This window comes from Cebus imitator, unplaced genomic scaffold, assembly GCF_001604975.1.
Source record: "Cebus imitator isolate Cc_AM_T3 unplaced genomic scaffold, Cebus_imitator-1.0 Scaffold44, whole genome shotgun sequence".
Lineage (NCBI taxonomy): Eukaryota > Metazoa > Chordata > Mammalia > Primates > Cebidae > Cebus > Cebus imitator.
In genome coordinates this window covers 6,326,138-6,341,294 of record NW_016107359.1, presented here as the reverse complement: position 1 = coordinate 6,341,294, position 15,157 = coordinate 6,326,138, and the positions used below count along the sequence as shown (strand labels likewise).

At 35.3% G+C, this 15,157-nt stretch overlaps 1 long non-coding RNA gene across 1 annotated transcript in view; it reads right to left on the bottom strand.

Annotated features, from left to right (window-relative positions):
* The window catches only part of LOC119470917, a 36,850-nt gene that overhangs the window by 9,600 nt on the left and 12,093 nt on the right, over positions 1-15,157 (bottom strand). The window contains exon 2 of the long non-coding RNA XR_005199894.1: positions 14,366-14,609. This is a non-coding gene — a long non-coding RNA (uncharacterized LOC119470917). The remainder of the gene's footprint in view (positions 1-14,365; positions 14,610-15,157) is intronic.

The following is a 15,157-nucleotide window of genomic DNA, read 5'->3' as shown; positions in this document are numbered from 1 at the left end:
CACCCAGCCCCAATGTTAATTACTTTACATGATTTCATATCATGTTAACACATCATCTTTTTACTTCATACATGATATTCACACATATATGAATCTATGAATATCCATGAATATATATTTTAAGGCAAAAGTTTGAATACAGAGTCCTGGATATTATTTCACATCAAACACATTTGCAAAGGTTGATAAAATCATTAATTCTTTATATGCAGTAAGTATTCTGCCCAGTTGCTTCTGCTAATATTTACAAACTTTAGTTATGCCTGTGGTCATCCGTCATCTGCATGGGCTATTTCTCTGATGTCCACATGTCAAGATTATCTAACTACTTTTCTAAGTGTGTTATTGTAGCAGTATTTTTTCTTTATTGATGTCTACATAGCCAATTTTCAGTAATACTACATAATTGCTAATCCAACCAGGATAAATTTAAACATTTTCCCACAATATCATTTCAAAAAACACTTTAATGCATAGCCCAAGATCTACTTTACTCACACAGCCTGGGTGCTACAGCTGCCAATGGAACTGCTTCTTGTGAATTTCTTTAACCCTTCATGTTCTGTTCAGAAAATTTTAGATTTGGGCTGGGTGTAATAGCTCACACCTGTAATCCCAGCAGTTTGGAAGGCCAAGGAGGATGGATTACTTGAGGTCAGGTGCTCGAGAACAGCCTGGCCAACATGGCAAAACCCCATGTCTAGTAAAAATACCAAGGAAAATTAGCCAGGTCTGGTCCAGGTACCTGTAATCCCAGCTACTTGGTAGGCTGAGGCAGGACAATCGCATGAACCCAGGACGCCGAGTTTGCAGTGAGCTGAGGTCGCACCATTGCACTTCAGCCTGGGGAACAGAGTGAGTGAGACCCTGTCTCTAAAAGAAAAAAAATGTTTAAATTTGACTAAGAACTGCTTTAGAGATTCATTATTTTTTTCTGCCATGCATGTAAATATCAACATTAAAATAATTTAATTTGGTCTTCCTGTTTTTTATGGCTTGTTGGTTTTTCCCAAAATGCCCAGCAAAACCTGCAGTACATGATAGATGCTAAATAGATACATTCTGTTTGGACTTTGATATTCCATGAATGCTGGTGGACTGGCCAAGATCCCAAATGCTATTGCTGCTGCATTTGTATTAAATAAGATTTACAAGTTAATTTAACAAAACCTCTCAAGGAAATCAGAACAAATTTTGTCACAGGGCCAAGTTTCTGAGTTTCACAATCATATTGAGGTTGACCATCACTGAGAAGGTCTATAGGTTGTCCACATGAAATTTAAAGTCACGTTTCACACCACTGTGAATACATCCTCCTCAAGCATAGACTGGATTTATAGATTTGTTTTTGTCTTTTATCAGGGCGTTGTTTTATATCATACTGCTGAAATGGCAGAATGGTAATGATTTTCTCTTCTGTGTAGTTAATGGAAAATTTTTACTGCTTTTAGACTCCTCATATAACCACATTTTCTTCAGGCTTAAGTCCATTTGACTGTCCCTATTCTGAAAAATTATCTGTAATCTCTCGTGAGTCTTTGTGTGGGAGCATTTCTAGATGACTGACTCAAGATCTTTTCAATGACACCAACAGCATATTGAGTCATAAGAGCTTTGCTGAGGGATTAAGCGTAGCAGAACAAGAGATGTTCTTGTTCTGTGCTGCATCCTCATCTAAGAAAACAAGCATGTATATAACAAGTCTGCCCCCACTGAACAATTTATTTCACTCAATTTTTATAAAAAATATATCTGTAGAATACAATCAACTCTAACACAGCCTGCCACACATTCACAAAGTCCCCGTAGAAACTCAGTGATATTCTTATGACAACCAATTCTACCTCTCAATAATATGCCAGGTGAAGTGTTTTTGTGAAACTAATTAATACTACCTCATCATTATTGAGAGACATATATTGAGAACCCATGACATTAAGTGACACTTAAAATTTTGAATAATAAGCATTGTTCCCATAGTAATTCCCAAAGCCTACTTGTAAAATAAAGTCCTTGATACTTTATTTCTCGCGAGTCATTCTGCTAAAGCAAACTATCTTCTCGATTAAAGAAAGCTTAATGTGGAAACTACGCAAGTAACAGCATTATTTACCAGAATCTTTGAATCACAGAGAAATGGGTGCTCAAACAAAGCACCATAATTTGAGTTCTTGTTTTCCTTTTCAAAACTGGTCATGATTCTCTTTGTGGTGAATGTTGAAGACAAGCTCTCACAGGCACTACTGCCAACTTCTACCTTGCCTTCTTATGCTATTTTTCCTTAACTCTTCCAAAAGAAGAAAAGGAGATTCATAAAAAGAAACAACAGCAGCAATTTTCAGGAGGCCCAATTTATATCATTTACAAGGAGGCTTTATTGGAGCACATGAACACCAACAGCAAAAAAGATGCTTTTCATACGGTGAACTTTACCATATCAAAATTTAAATTCATTTTTGTTTTTCCTTTTAAAGTATAAAGACAAGACGAGGTCAATTTCTAAACCAATCAGGAGAGATAAAGGTGATTGTTAGAATCAACAACAGGTATAAAGATTTATATTCTTTAATGCTCCTGAAGCTCATGTTATATCAATAGTAGAAAATTCAGTGATGAAAAAGAGTCTCACATTTAACTTAAACAAAGAAAAAAATAATTATCTAGTAAATATCACTAGAACAACATGCCCTGTCTGGTAGCAGCAAAAATGTATTTACTAAGAACTATTGTAATTTTATTATTTGCATTAACTGTTCTATGGTAATGCCACTATTTCAGAGAAAAAATTCATTTACTAAAGATTGCATAGGTCAGAACCACAATACGAAAGATTTTTCTCAAACAACTACCTGATAAAGTTCTACTGCTTTAAAAAGGACGATATAACAGACTGTCCTATGTGGCATTTTGATTTCCTCAATTAGAAATGGCTAATATCACCTCTAAAACCATTTTGTAGCCAGTGTTTTTACAGGGGTGGAATTGTCTCTATTTGTGCATATATGTTCATGCTGATGTTTAGTCTGTGGTATGAATTGAGAACATTGAAATGACAGTCCTTGACACTCCGTTTCATTAACCTTGTCGAGTGCTGCGCCATGCCATGCTCAGATGGACAGTTTAAAAACTGCTGCTTGATGATGTTGATGATGATGATAATGATGATGATGATGACAATGACCACTGGTAGGTTAGTTGGGGACCTTCTGCTGTCCCCTAAATATGATTTCCTGCAGTTGGTCAATTATTTTCCTTGCCCTACTAATGGTAAAGGGCAATTATAAAGTGAATACTAAAAACTGTAATACCTTCTCAAAATATTAGTTATAGCAAAGCTGGTAAAGGTAAATTATTACCCAGTTTAGAGAAACTCACATAGGCCAATATATACAAAAACATTTTTTAAAACATTTATATTTAGGAAAATATTTTTAGAAAACAGAGAGAGCATTTTCATTGTAACAAAAAATTTAAAATATATAAAATACATAAAGCAAAAATACATTTTTATTTCTCTTTAAGACCTCTTCTCAATTTCTCCTCCCCTCTCTAAATGCTTTTGCCATAAACAGAAAAATTAATGTAAATATTCCTAGAAACATATTCCTTCACACTTAAATTTTGTGTAGCTGCTTGTGTAATCTCCAGTTGGCAGTCACATGCTTGATTCCATTTGGAGGAGATAAAGATATTCTTGGGCTATCATATCCTTATTTTAAAATGCTCTGAGTTATCTCTCAGGTAAAACCGCACACTAAGGAGACAGCCTCTCACATCTTCCTTCTAATCCCTCAACCTATAAAGGACCCTATGCAACTCATAGCACCTGTCTTGTTGCTTAAAACTGAAATTAGAGAACAGAACGAGCCCTCCTGGTTATCAAATACCTTCTCTTGTCAGTTTGCAATGTATTCGTCAATAAAATTCCTGCTGCTGGAGCATTCAGTCAAGGTGGTCTGACTCTCAGCAAGATGGAATGGCACCCTATGGGGAACAATTGAGCCCTTTATAAGATGCCCAGGCTGCAGCAGAAGGGCCACCTGCTGTCTCACAGCCTCAGGGAGGCTCGATTCGCTGCTTATTCTGAAATAATTTACAGGCCAGACTGGAGCCAGGGCACACTAGCACTTAGCTCTTCAGTAAATGGAAATAACTAAAATAAGACTATTAAAGTATTGGAAAAGACTTTTTTCTTGCAGCAAAACTTGTATTTTATTAGTGTAGGATGACTCTAAGCCACGTGTCTATAAAGCTGTTCTTTTTCTGTCTTTCTATTAGAGATTGAATTTTTTTACAGGCACAAACCTGAAAGATGAGAGTTTTGTTCTTTGTGTCATATATCTGAGGTCTTTGATATTTCACTGTCCTTACTTGAAATGTTGACTGGATTTTTCCAGTCCGTTATCCATAAGTGTCAGGTTGAACATGGAATACAATGACAATAAAAGTTCACATGACTAAAAAATCTAAGCCATGAGCACCTCCATATGAAGAAAACTGGTTTGAGTTCGTAACTCAGTAAAGCTTTACCATCAAAGGGAGGAATCGGTGATCTGGTATTTCAGTTAAGGGTTAATTATAGGTCAGAAAAATAAGAGGAAATATATTAATGAGTACCATATTATGATGTGATGCAGAATTTCTTTTCATTAAAATCAGAAACAAAACTGCTTGATCTTATTTCTAACATCTCAGAAAATAGAAAATAATTAACGATTACTCCAAGACAAAATGAATGCTCCACTGAAAAAAGTACAGATTTTATAATGTGTTTTTATCAAAGAAAAAGAGCACATAATGAAGACTAATCAAAAAATATGGAAGGTGAAGATCTAAAGTGAGATTAAACACAAAGCTGAATAAAGGGTTGAACAATAATTTCCTTACTTAAAAACTTTACAAAAAAGCTGACATATTTGGAATTACAAACTTCAAAATCCAGGGAACACTGTTTCTTCATACATGATTCAGTCTGCTTTGAATGAAATGCAAAAAATAAAAAGACAAGTTTTCAGAGAAATGGAATAAAATAATTTCTAAGTAAAATTATCCAAAAATTTTGATTCGTAGCTTTTAACTTTATAAAGACAAATCCATAAAATAATTTTATTAATAAACTTTGGAATATTAGAATAAAATTGAGAGGCTAAAGACCAATTTCTCTCACATGTATCTGAAACACCTGAAAACATGAGCTAAGCCTTTAACACAGCAATTTAATTCTCACCTACCTTCACTCCATATTCATGAATTGTCTAACCAATGTGCCAGGAACCAAGGACACATATATTAAGAATGCCACCATTATCTTTCAGGACTGACAATGTTAAGGGGAAATGGTCATGCGTAGATAAGTGATTATAAAAATTCAAATGTCATAACAGAAGCATGGACAAGATAAAGTTATTTGGTCTTTTGGGGGAGATAAAACTGACAAGGCATTCAAAATTTCAGCCAAAGATTCAAGGTTGAGCTGGAATTTTCCTAGTGAACAAAAATTTAAGAAGAGGAAGGGGGAGACAGACTTTCTAGAAAGTGGACACAGCAGTACAAAGACGTAACATCGAGAGAAAAAAATTAAAACATCATGAATTCTGGGAACTATGCATGTGTCTGAAATGGCAGAATGCAGGACTCTGGAAAAACAGGTAGGTCATGAGGGCTTTGCATATTATCCCAAGGAATTTGGACTGTATGTTATATACAGTGAAGAATCAAGTCAGGGTTTTAGTAAGAAATTTGTCGGATCAGATTTGTGTTTCAGAGATTAACGTCTTGGTATGAATGAAATTATGAATGGTTGAATGAAAGTACAAAACCCTGAGTATATTGTAAAAGACTTTCTTGCAATTCTTGACTCTGTGCATAAGGCGTGGTTTAAGATAAAATCTTCTGGACTTGGTTTGGATGGAAATGAAACCATTAATTTACCTTAGTATTATAGTCTGCTCAAAAATGGATGGAATCCTGTAGATTATTTTTCCTGCCCCATTCTTATCACTAATTTATAATCCATTAGTTTCTTAAATATTTGCTGAGCATCTACAATGTACTAGACATGCTCCCTGCTGCAATGAAACATACAGCCTACTCCACCCAGACAATAAGGAAAGGATTATGAAATTAAACTTACATTTATAAGCACAGTAGTAATGCACAGCATATGATTCTGTGAGAATGTTATACAGGAGCCTCATTTAGAGAGTAGACTTGGCTAAGGCCTATTTGAGGAAGTGATTATTAATTAAGACCTGAAGAATGATTAGAAGACAATTAGATAAAAAGGGAAGAAGGGAAATAATGTGCTAAGGTAGTGAGGCAGAAAAGAGCTTCTTTCATTCTAGAAATGAAAGAAACCAGAGGAATTTGGAGATGAGTAAATAAGGAAGAGGTTGGAAAGGGAGATACAAGGTGGGAGTTGGTGGCCGTGATCAGGGAATTGTAGCAAAGTGACATAATGTAGACAAGAAAAATCTGTGTGTATGAGTTCAAAGTCAAACCCAGGTCTCATAATTCCTAGTCAGTGCTCTTTCTTTTAGAGCCTAGAAACAAAAATAAATGAAATAGACATACAGGAGTTTCCTATAATTCAGTATCTTTTCATGTCACCTACACTGGAAAAACAAATATTTTTGCTTCTAGTATACTGATTACTTTTTTGGTATTATTTTTTAAAATGGATTATACAATCTCATGGTGATCTGTAACAATTTCATCTACTCTGGCTGGCCATATCATTTCCCAGACCTCCTGAGTAAGAATTCAAATAAAAAAGCATAAGACTATGATGCAAATATCAGAGGCTCACCAGGATTATGAACAGGAAAAGAAAAAAAAAACAGGATATGAGTGACTAATAAGTTATTCATGAATTCAAACTATGTAGAATAATTAAAATACCTACTTTCAGCAAATAAGCCATTAACTGCAATTTCACTAGTTTTTAATGATCTATTTCACCCTGTTTCCGGAAGTTTCCCTTAATCTATGTACATGATTATGTAGATTAATGTTTACATTTTTGCATTCCTATAGACATGCAGTGAAAATAAAGTGCATAAATAAGTGTCCCCTGGTTATCAGAAAATGTTTATATGTATGAAAAGTATTTAGACTATAATAACATAGATAAAGGTTTTAGGGGTTGAAAGACCAAACAATTTCAATTCCCAATGTTTTTCTCTATTATTTGTGGGCATGGTGGAACTAAAATCCCAAACACACCTCCTCCTTATAATGAATTTCCCAAACTTCTCAAATAAGTACAGTGTTGTAAAAAGTGGTAAGTTTCCATTATACGAAGAGAAATGTGTGATTTTTTTGTTCACATAGCTTTTTACTCAAGTAGCTCAGAGAAGGAATTTATTTTTCACCACTTCAAGCTTGTCATTTATTTAGCCCTCAGTGGGGAATAGTGTCTTTGCTTTGGTGGAACTGAGCAATTTGTAGAGGAAAGGATAAGGTCCCTGTAGTAAGTTCTGAGGCCAATCTTTTGTAGATCTCTAGCACAGGCAATGATTGATTACCTCGAAAGATAAATACACTTAGTTTGTAAACCTCATGTCTAAGTTAACTTAATTTTTATATCTGTTTTTACTCTTTCAGTTCTGAAATGATAATGTTAATTCTGTTCTTGATGAATAATTCTGATAGTAAACAATATAGACTATTCTATATGCATGTCTTTTAATTTTGGATTTGGTGCCTTTAGTGAAAAAGGAAAGTAAACTCTACTTAGGTGCTTTGATTGTATCTTGCATCTGTGGCCATGAAAACTGCACAGTCTATGTGATCTAAGAACAAATTTGAATAGAAATATTCTAAGGGTGAGCTTTTGAGATATGTTTTCCAATCAACAAACATTTGGTGCCTAAATATTTGCCTAAAATCATTCTGCTTTCCTGTGAGGGTACAGGGGAGGGAGAAGATCCTATAAATAAATAAATTGAAATAAAATAAAATAAATATATTAATATCTGAAGGTCACCACAGGCATATACAGATAGTTGATTAAATAATGCATGCATTATACATAGAGTTCATTCTTTCTAATGCATTCATTCAAAAGCTGCTTCTATCATTTATCAGTTATTTATCTTAAGGTTGTTATTCACATGTTCATGACCTCAGTTTACCTACCTTATAGGGTATGTGGATTGACAATCTGTTATACATATAAATGCCAGCATCAATGAAAATTCTTTCTCTTCTTCCTTTCCCAGAGCATGAAGAAATAGGAATAAAAAATGGGGAATGTAATAACACACAGGTACTAATTCATAAAGTAATCTTCAAATCAGAAAGGAGGAAAAGAAAATCAAAAGATGAGATAGAGCTTTAAAAGGGAGGAGAAGCAAAAGAGTTGTGTTTTGTGGTAAGCAGTGGAATCCAAGCACAATGTTACTTTAAAAATTTCTCCAAAATCTGTGCCAAGAATTCCCTAACCTCATTACATTGAGAATAATTAGACATAGATATACCCACAACACGGCAAGGACTAGAGTTTTTCAATCAGAACTGAGTTTCCACTTGCATGATGGAGCTTTCATCACAGAACCTGTTGTTTCTAGTTTCTCCTAACAGAGATTTTGTATTATATTAACTAATGGGCCTATTGAAGATGACAACAACCACAATCCTCAGAGCCTTTAGCCATTTTTTTTTCCCAGGAATTTAAATAATATCCTGAACTCTGGGGATAAATTAAGCTCAATGGTATAGATCCATATAAAGGAGAAAGAAAAAAATATTTTTGGATCTATAGTGCTTGAAAATGGTAAATCAATATCAAAGAATCTTCTAAACCTAGTTTGCATATAAGCAATCAATCCACAAATTCCTAAAAAGAAAAAGTAGGCTATTATGTGGCTCTGTGGTGAAAAAAATCTCTCCAAACAATGAATCTCTTGCAATACAGAAATACATCCTATTTTTCACAACTGAGAATCTGTCATTTGACATTTTCCTGTAAGAAGTTAATGGGCAAAAATGACCACCTTTAACCCAAATGCAGGGGATAATTGACATAGAAAGTTTGATTTCAGTCAGAGCACTCCATGAGCAAGATTTAAATATCTACTTGCCTTATATCAGTAGTTACCCAGCTAACAACTCGCTAGGTGCAATCTGCTTCCAATACGCTTTGCTAGGGCTCATCTCTTCCGTGTCTTTTTGGACTTTAAATTGTTAAGTAACCTTGTTTGCAGAGTGATCTACTAGTATTTGATCTATTTCAAACAAATATTTCATTATTAATGAATCAGTAACAATTAAGTACTGGTAGTTGTTACCAACAAGAATAAAAACATGAATTCAGGCTTTAAGTTAGAAGGCAGTACTCATTTATAAGGAGTCATTCAGATGATCCAGAATATGCATATATCATATTACGTTTTCAAAATTAAATTTTTCTGGAGAATTCTCAGACACTGAAATTATATCTGCATTTTGTTTAATGATATAATTTGTTAAAAGTTGGCTAATGCATTAAATAACCCAGGTACACCTGCATTCTAAAAAGAAACATTTTAAAATGAAAAAGACTTTACGACTCCAAGCAATTAGCTTCAAAGGCTGAATAACAGACAGGTGGTGAGGAAAGTATTTGAGGCCTATAAGGCTTTCCCAGGGCTTTCTGAATCCCATCCTGGAGTCAGCCATTCACTGTGTTTTCACTTAAGACATTTTTGGAGAATAAGCACCTCCATTTGTAAGAGTTCTTATCATAATAGACAAAATTCCTGAAGCAAAATGTGATATCATGTCCTATTATTAATACCTCACTAAACTGTAATTGGATATAATTTACAAGAATGTAATCTTTCACACATCTTTGTTCAAAGCCATAATTCCCATTACGTTTTGAAAAGTAATCTGGAATCTATGGCTTTGAGATGTACACAGGGAGTTCAGAAAAGCATTTTTTGTCCCCCATCTAACCCAAAATTCATTTCCAAATAAAAGAAACAAGAGTGTCACCTGAAACCGTAACTAAAAAATCAACACAGAACAGATTGAAACACATATGTATAAAGTCACATTAAGTTGTAGAAGTTCACCCTTGAATAAGCAAGATTTCAGTAATGAGACAATCAGAAATCGAATTGGCAGGAACCTAAGCATGTATGAGACAAGGTAAAAAATATATATATTAAAAACCAACAGCATCAACCATGCCTACCAAGATTCTTCAGTGCTCAAGGATTTGATTTGCTTCATCAGCGTATCATGTGTATGTTTTGGAAATGTATGTTCTATGCTAATTTAACAGATGCCCTCAATACCCATAGAATTATTAATTTCTTTCTGTTCTATCTCAATATCACTTTGTGATTATAATGTAGTCTCTTAAGATACATGTGTACAAAGAAAGAAGGTATTGGCCACAGGCTGTGTGTCCAAGATCCTGGCCAGTTTGCTGTTTATTATAATAAAATCAACTGATTTTCTGGTTTTATATTTCACTGTCTACAAATGCAGTTAACTGAGTCCAGCATGACAAACAGTCACTCCCATCATTCCCAAAACAATGTGGTTTTGAACCTACAAAGCTGAGAGTTAGACTGAGGAGCACAGTGAATTCTTAAAGGCAGAAGCACCCTGAGGTCTACTCTAGACAACTAGCTGACCTGTTTTGGTGATATTCTGATCCTGACACCCTTTTTAAAATTCTGATATGAACGGGATAAAAGTGAAACAATTGATGGGAAGAAAGAATAAAGTCCAAGCAGTCTGAGATTAGGAGAAATATTAACATGACTAGGAGTCAAGTGAGAGGAACAGGAGTAGGAAGAGCCTAAGGCAAGGCCTGATGTGATAGAAAGAAAGCAGATTTTGAGCAAGCTTATTCATACTCAATTTCTCTGAGTCTGATCCTTTAACTAAATAATAAGGATGCCTAAATCACAGGGTTTTTATGAGGTTTCTTTTATGGAGGAATTAAATGAAATAATAGATGTTAATCACAGAACCTGACATATGTGCTTAATACATAATTTATTTTTCCCCTTATCATAATTTTATTCATGTGTATTCGCATTAGAAGACCCTGACCAATCCAATAGAGAATTTGAAAACAGGCATCTCTAGTCTCCATATGGTACCTTTTCTGCCAAATTGCCAGTTTTTCTTGTGATATTGCTCTTCCACCATAAATGGAAGAAAGCAGGACGGATACAGCAATTTGTTCTTAGATGTTGGTAACTCCTATTATTATTAATGAGTATTTCACAGAATCCAAGGACCTTTGAAATCTTTTTGTCCAACCTGTCACTTAGCTTGATCATTAGGCTTAATCCAGTGATAGTACAATTGGCTCACTATTTTGCAAGTCATTGTAAAATATTGAGCTGGGAGAGAGCACTGTTTAACCCTGAGGATGAATGGCTACTTTGGAAAGCTAATCATTTAGGAAAAGACACGTCAACCCAGACATCTTAATTTATTTTTTTTTATTCCAGTTGCTTTTGAGGTACAAGTTGTTTTTGGTTCCATGGATGAATTCTACAGTGGTGAATTCTGAGATTTAGTGCACCCGTCACCCAAGTATATTTGCAAACTATGCATCTGACAAAGGATGCATATCCAGAACCTATAAGGAAGTCACACAAATCAGTAAGAAAAAAATAATAATCCCATCAAAAAGTGGGCAAAGGACATTAATCGACATTTTTCAAAAGATCTTACTTTTAAAGCAAACTCCAAGGACGCCAGTTACCCATTTTCCCACATGTTCCCAAGAATATAAATATTGCTTGAGGGACTAAGAGGTTTTAGCCTTTGTGTTAATCTTTGTTTCTTTTCAGCCTTTCTCTAGAATAAAAAGAAAGAAAAAGTACACTTTAATTCTGTATCACTTAATTTTGGACACGTGCTTTGCAATTTTAGCTGTGTTTGTGATAGATCACGTTATTGATATTACATCTTGTTTGCATTACACTGTATCAATTTCATATATAAGGTAAGTGGCATAGTGGGTCAGTATTTATCAAAAAGAAAGAGTAGGAGAAAATGTCAAATAAGAAGACTAACTGTGTTATGGCTCCACTGTATGGAGCACAAGTAACTTGAGGAAATCCAGTTTCAAAGTTATAATTTAATTTAAGTCAGTCTAGTGACTCTAGACAGAGAAAATTTTTAAAAAAACAGGTTGTGGCCATAGTGAATACAAATTCAAAAGAGAACTGGCTCCTGAAATTTCTACAAAGAACTATATGTCAAGCCTTAAGGAAATGCCTATATGAAGTTCCCAGTGATTAAATCCTGCTGTCTCCACATACCAGGGAGAACTACGTCTTAGGTGGCCTAGGGAATAAGCTGCTTTATTCCATATTAATGATTAGCATTAGTAGATTGACCACCTACTATGTGGCTGACACTGTTCTAAGCTCTCATTATACAATAACCCCAATGAAATGGATAATACTGTTATTATTCCCATTTTACCATTGTGGATACAAAAGCACAGAATGTTCAGTGCCATCCTCAAGTATATTCCGCTTGAAAATGGCAAAACTGAAACTTAAACCTAAGCAATTTCACTCTAGAGCTGAATTCTTAACCAAGTTAATCTATTGCTTTTCTTTTAAATACATGCATTCCTGCTGCCATACTATATACTATATCTGTTTCTAGGGGGCAGAAATCACACGCTTTCTGTAAAATCACATGGCAAATAAAACACTGGCTATGGGGAAAAAGCAGTGTTGAAACAGAAGTCACAAAGCCGATTGTACCCAGAGAACACAAAACAATAGCAATCTTTTTTAAAAAACTTCACAAATACATTTAAAATATGCTTGGGATTGGTGTCTAGTATCACAGCTAGTTCTTTACAACTTAAGCCCTGGGGCTTATGCAGTTTCCTGAAATGTACCTCCTGGAGGGCATTTGCTTCAATAGAGACATGTTCATCAGAATCAAAAATCTTATCCAGACTAGCCTATTTTGTTAATCCATTGTTTTAATAAGGAAAGAAATGTCAGCACATCACTTTCGTGTACACTTGTGTTTCACTGTAGCTTTACAGAGTGAAGTGCAGGCATAGTTTGCACTAAAAGTGACAATTTTGTACAGTTTTGTATGGAGTTTATATATTGCTAAGGCTTTTCTTTAATTGTGAGAGAGCTCATTCCACTTAAAAAAATTAACACTCAGAAAAATCATGTATGAATCAATACCTCTTTCACATTATAACAACTTCACTATCTGTCTTCATCCATTCTTACTAGTATAAAAAATACCAGACACTGGGTAACTTAAAACTCATAAATGATAGAAATGATATATCATCAAGATCAAGGGACTGGCACATTTAGTGTCTGGTGAGGGTCCTTCTCTGCTTCCAAGATGGTACCTTCTTGCTGTATCTTCAAATGGCACAGGAGAAATGCTGTGTCCTCACATAGCAGAAAAGATAGAAGGACGAGGCAGGTCTCTTTTATAAGGGTATTGGTCCCATTCACAAAGGCAGAGCCTTCGAGGCTAAATCATTTCCCAAGGTCCCAGTTCCTGATTTCATTCCCTTGATGGTAAAGCTTCAACATATGAATCTTGGAGGAACACATACATTAAAACCATAGCATTCCCACATTTATCAATCATGTAAGAAGTAATCAGTGTAAAAACAAACGGTAATCATAGAAGAACAAACATGACTCTAACTAGTTGTGATTAGTTCTATTATTCTACATACCAAAATGGTCAAAGTGCTGTTTAATCACATTTACTTATGGTTTAAACTATCTTGCACATACTGTCTTTCATTTTTTTCAGCAAATATTTATTGACCATCCACCATGCATGAGGCACGGTGTAGAAGGCTGGGGATAGGGTGAGGCACAAGATGGACATGACCCCTCCCAACCTAAAGACCAGAAACTCTTAGGTTTTTCAGAAGAAATATCCTTCTGTGACTCCAGACTATCATGATTTTACCAGTGAAGTGTGAATGTTGGATTGTTGTGCTAACTAATTGATAACTAACTTTTTCTGTTCCAGGTTTTGCTCCCAGTCAACAACAACTTTTTCACTGCACACATCTACATATATCTAAAAACACAGGAAACAGATGAGCTTGATATGCATTTCTCAACCCACTGACTTTTTTTTTAATATTACCACGAAACACCTCATCCATCTGACATGTTATGCAAACATGGTGCTCTGTGTGATATAATTGTCCTAGAAACTGAAATACATCCCAAACTTGTAAATCCGATTTTAAAAAGAAAGAATTCTCCTAAGAGTCTAATATTCTAAGATTTCTGCTCTGATTTCTTAAATAAAATGCAGTGCCCAAAATATAACCTCACTGAGATCAAGCTGAGAAATCTAAGTCTCCCAACGCCATTCCCACCCTTCTTACCATTCTAACCTCTGCTGGCTGATTTCAGACACTGAGCATGCTCATTATAATATTATATGGCACAATTTTAACTTGGGAAGGCTTATTTACCACATGGCCCAGGTCAGGTCCTCTGAGACATTGATGCAAAGATGGCATTAGACATGCTCAAGAGAACCAGTAGATCTATCTCCCATGAAGGCCAGAGGAAGAAAGAGCAGAAATAGATGGGAAGAGCTTGCAAGTAGTGACGTAGATCTGACACCTGTGAAAGGAGAGGCAGCAGAGAGAATTGAGTAGGGGTAGCTTCATATCACAGCTCAGTACCGAGCAAGTCTTCAGCCAGGCCCGAAGTGAGTTCCTGCCTGTTAGAAGAGTGTTGTATTCAAGAGAAATGGCCCCACTCTTAGTATCACTGCTATGCTCAGTCATTGGCTGGTAGCAGCTTGGGGAAAGCGTGGCTTCAGCTCCCAGGCTCTCAGTCAGCAACGCCTCCTACAGCAGGCCCTTCTCAGCAGTGCTCCTTCATGGCCTCCATGCCATCTAAAATGTTGCAAGAATTGGAGATTCTTTCCTAGAGATTAGTAAGAATAAACCATGGGAGAAGAAAAGCATCTATCAATTGGAAAAGTATGTCTAACCACACTTTTGGAAGGTATCAGGGGCTGGTATTTTGTTGAGGTTTCAGTTATTCTATCTATTGATAGAGGCACTGTAGCCAGTTCTCCTGTGCTTTCAAAGGCAAGGCGAGTCACCTTGTGAGGCACTCAGGTGATATCACTACTAACTTCTGCTAGCTTTTTTTTTTTTTTT